Below are 5000 nucleotides of genomic sequence, written 5' to 3' on the forward strand. Positions count from 1 at the left end.
ATAAAACTAAAAACATACTACCTCGAGTTAAATGATTAAAAAAAAATTACCTTATGTTCCCAAATGAAACACACACACACACGCACGCACGCACGTACACACACACACGCATGCGCGCGCGCGGCCGGGGGTGTCACAATGGGGTTGGGGGGGATCATTTTATCTTTCAACAATGCCGCGGCCGCAGCCTACAAACTTGGCTCACCCTATATTTCCTCCTCTCCTGCACTCTGTATATCAGCCTAATATTCTTTTTCTTTAAATATGAAGAATACAATCTTCTTATTGAAAAAAATAAAATTATCTCAGCGCATTTGTGGAACAGGGAGCGATACATGAACCAACCGAAAGTCATGCGACATTCGCCACCCACCCGGGGTTTGTTCAAAGCAAGCTTGAAACGAAGCAGAACAACACCGCGCACGCTCTATGCACTTCAGCGGGCAGCCTTCCATTCTGAACAGAACCCTTATCCGCGCACAGCGGGGTTGATATTTTCCTCGCGACACAACTGTTGGGGTCAGGTGGCATTTGTTGTTGATAAAGCATTTCCGTGCGTTCTTCCGGAGTTTGCAGAGCCTGCTGAACAAATTAGGAGGCAGCGGCTGCAAGAAGCTCACCAAAAGGTCAGTTGTTTTATTTTCTAAATTCTTCAGACGAACTGTTTTGTGACTTGGGGAAAAGTCGACCAAATTGTCGTCTGCCACCACCATTTGACGATCTGTTTTGTGTCATGCTTGCCACAGGTGTACAGTTGTCTAACAGATGTGCTTCAATTGCAGAATGAACTATTGTCGGTTCCTGTTAGTTCTGGTCTATAACTGGTTATTTAAGGGGCAAATGTTGTGAACTGCTACAAATCTGAGCTCAGAGCAGCTTTGAAATTTTCATGTGAGAACCAAACGGCAACATAGCGCTGACAAAACCCTCCCCCTTCCCCCAACTGCGTGAGGGTGGGTGAGTGGGGGCGGGGGAAGGTTTTGTCGTCTGCTTACAATCACATTTTTTAGATGTGTCGGCGTTTTACGTTTTACGTTTCTGGCGTTTTAGTTTCGATCAGTTAATGATTGTTAACGTTGCACAAAACACTATAGAAGCGGACTGGTTTCCATTGGATAGATCTGGTTGTTTCACTGCCAGAAAGAGAGCATTTTGGAGAAGCAACATTTGATCAGACAGATTTGTTGATATAACTGTTCCCCAGTGTGTGTGTGTGTGTGGGTGGGTGGGTGGGTGTGTGATATTACATACCCATATTATACATTTATAACTTTTTTGTGTGTTGGTTTGAATATATAAATATAAACTATCTTGAAAAGTTCATTGTCTGACTTTTTTCTTTGATAATTTAAATGGAATAAATTCCATACATATCACATGGAATTCATTATGATCACTCACAAGCATATGCACATGCGCATATGATATTTATCTATACAGCCAGCAACTTTTTTTTTTGGCATCCATGCTCACACATGACATATGTACATGCCTGCACATACATAAAAAATACTCACATGCATGGCACATTTCATACAAGCATTCATGCACACACACACACACACACACACACACACGCACACACACATGCACATGCACACATGCACACACACACACATTCACACACACACACACATGCACACACACATGCACACACACAAACACATATGTACACATACACCTGTACACACACACACACACACACACACACACACACACACACACACATGTACAAACACACACATACAAACACAAACACAAATGCACACGTGCACACACACATACAACCACCTACATACACACACATGTACACATGCACACACCCACACATACATATGCACACACACACACACACACACACACACACACACACACACACACACACAATCTAATCTCATCAGTCACTCCTTTCCTCTCTTTCTACCACTTATTTAGTCCCTTTTTCTGTGTGCATGCTCTTGTTTGTATGCATGTATGTGTGTGCATGTGTACACCCAACACTCGACAGTGTTTTCTCCCCCTCCACTAGACCTTGAGTGGTGGTCTGGACGCTAGTCATTCAGATGAGACAGTAAAGCATGATCTTGTGTGCATGCAACATGCGCCTGAAATGTCGGTGAAAGAAAAAAGAAGAAAGGAATTGAAAAACAATCCTGGAATTGGAAACAAACACAAATCAGACATTTGAGAAAGTAACGCACCTCTGTATATTACAGAGCAGCAGCAAGTGCATTGCAACAATACCAGGCACTAAAGAAAATCTTAATTGGGTTTAAGAATATGCAGATTTGATACTGATTCTGATCTTTTGCTAAGGGTACTGACTTGGTTTCATGTTTCTCTGTGTGTGTGTGTGTGTGTGTGTGTGTTTGAGAGAGAGAGAGAGAGAGAGAGAGAGAGTGTGTGTGTGTGTGTGTGACACTTACTGACTTAGTATGTGAGAGTGAGGGAGAGAGAGAATGTGTTTGTGTGTGTGTGTGAGTGTGTGTGTGTGTGTGTGTGTGTGCATGTGTGTGTGGTATTGTATCAGAATAGACAGTAGCTGTAGCGGTGTCTACCAATATTTCACAACAGGCCGTAGGTAGCCGAGGTCTAAAAGATTGGATGGTGGGGTGATGGCATGAGGACAGAATGATTTTTGGAGTGCTGTGGGAGACCAGTGTCCTGTGGGACCTGTCTGTGTTGGCTGTGGCTTCGCTGATCAGGGCCGTTAGCATCTGTATTGTCCGTTCTGCCCGACTCCGCTTTTCTGCTCAGATTTTCTGCACAGTAGAGTTCGTTTGAGTGTGTGTGTGTGTGTGTGTGTGTGTGTGTGAGTACAGTGTGTGTGTTTGTGTGTGTGTGTGTGAGGGAGAGTACAATGTGTGTGTGTGTGTGTATGTGTGTGTGTGTTTGTGTGAGAGGGAGAGTACAGTGTGTGTGTGTGTGTGTGTGTGTGTGTGTGTGTGTGCGTGTGAGAGAGAGAGAGATAGAGAGAGAAAGTGTATATCACTATATGTATGTTTGTGTGTGTGTGTGTGTTTGTGTGTATGTGTGTGTTACCAGATTTAGTTAATGTTTATTACAAAATCTTGCACTGGACAATAGAAATCTCTTGGTGAAGGTTTTATACATATTATATGTATGTGGTGTGTGTATGTGGCGAGAATTGGTTGGGGGAAGGGGTGACTGAGAGACAGAGAGTGAGAAAGGATCATGCATGCCAGTTTCAGATGCAGTTTATCTCTCCATAAATCAGTGATAATGCATTATTTATTCTCTGTTATCAGACATGAATCAGCAAAGCAGGTTTGTGAATGAGAAGCAGCATGTGAGAGCAGAATTGTTTGGTTTGATTATTGTTTAGTTTTGAGAAGATTCCTTCTTTAGCTCTTGTTGTTTATTTTTGTTTTTTATGAAGCCAAGAATAAGCTCTTTGTGCCAACACCTAATTTTATGCCTTCTTGAAGCTCTCCTCCATGCATTCACATGAATTGTGCATACTGTGATGCATGTAATTATGTGTCGTTAGATTCACACATGAATGCACATGGACGTTGATGTGTAGGAATGTATATATTTTGTAAGTAGACATCACTGTGACTTTGCTCACTCCACTCAGGTGTGATTGGGTACATGACTTCGGTCACGGAAGGTTGATTTGAAGTGCCAGAATGAGAGGATTGGACCCTACATTCCATTGCCAAGCCCTTGACATGGTGCTTGCATATTCACTGCACCTTTGGCCATAAGGGACCTATAATCTTTTAACTTGTGTGCTCATGATTTTATATATATATATTCACTTCGATAGGAAAACAAATAAAACTGCACGCAGGAAAAAATACAAAAAATTGGGTGGCACTGTAGTATAGCAACGTGCTCTCGAATTTCACATTGAGAAATCTGTTGTGATCAAAAGATATATATATATATATATGTGTGTATGTATGTGTGTATTTATACATATATATATATATATATATATATATATATATATATATATATATATATCTATTTTTTTTAATTTAATTTTATTTTTTCAATCACAACAGATTTCTCAGTGTGAAATTCGGGCTGCTCTCCCCAGGGAGTGCGTGTTGCTATACTACAGTGCCACCCATTTTTTTTGTATTTTTTCCTGCGTGCAGTTTTATTTGTTTTTCCTATGGAAGTGGATTCTTTCTACAGAATTTTGCCAGGAACAACCCTTTTGTTGCCGTGGTTTCTTTTACGTGAGCTAAGTGTATGCTGTACATGGGACCTTGGTTTATCGTCTCAGCCGAATGATTAGCGTCCAGACCACCACTCAAGTGGAGGGGGAGAAAATATTGGCGGCTGAGCCGTGATTCAAACCAACGCACTCAGATTCTCTTGCTTCCTAGGCGGACGCATTACCTTTAGGCCATCATTCCACTGTGTATATATATATATATACACAGACACAATATGTGTGCATGTATTAGTGTGGTGTGCATGCATAAATGCACACATAATGCACATATTTATTTTATTTCTGTTTTCGGTGGTAGCAAGTAGTGCCAGTGAAAGAAGTTTCATATAGATAGACATGAAATTAAACAGTTGAAAATCATTCATTTTGCTGACACCACTGGCTGAGATTTTACAGACTTTGTGGTGAGGTAGACTCATTGTGTTACAGAATTCACTGCTGGACATTGTATGATGTTCTCTGTGTGTGTGTGTGGGGGGGGGGGGGGGGGGGGGGGGGGGGGGGGTGTACCAGTTGAGGTAGTTTGTAGGCTGCAGAAACAATGTTTTGGTCATTCACAATGATCACTTAAATATTCCACTGCTACCTGTTTCATTTATGACTTTATCTGCCTCTTCTCAAACAATGTACATGCACACCAGTTAAATGAAGTTTGTAATGAATAATTAATGTGTCTCTGTCGGCCTGCCTGCCTGTCTTTATTAGTTTCTGCCTGTCTCTCTCTTTATCTCTTTCATTCCGTCTACATACCTGTCTTTCTCCCTCTTTTTTCTTCCTCAAATATTAT

At 41.4% G+C, this 5000-nt stretch overlaps 1 protein-coding gene across 2 annotated transcripts in view; it reads left to right on the forward strand.

Moving 5' to 3' along the window:
• Nucleotides 1–518: 518 nt before the first annotated feature.
• The window catches only part of LOC143277978 (ras-related protein Rab-27A-like), a 113070-nt gene continuing 108588 nt past the window's right edge, over nucleotides 519–5000 (forward strand). The window contains exon 1 of one of the 2 annotated variants that reach the window (XM_076582986.1): nucleotides 519–626. The gene's annotated coding sequence lies outside the window, so the exon portion shown is untranslated. The remainder of the gene's footprint in view (nucleotides 627–5000) is intronic. The other variant, XM_076582984.1, reaches the window with a different exon arrangement.

Source organism: Babylonia areolata, chromosome 35, assembly GCF_041734735.1.
Source record: "Babylonia areolata isolate BAREFJ2019XMU chromosome 35, ASM4173473v1, whole genome shotgun sequence".
In the NCBI taxonomy this organism is placed as follows: domain Eukaryota; kingdom Metazoa; phylum Mollusca; class Gastropoda; order Neogastropoda; family Buccinidae; genus Babylonia; species Babylonia areolata.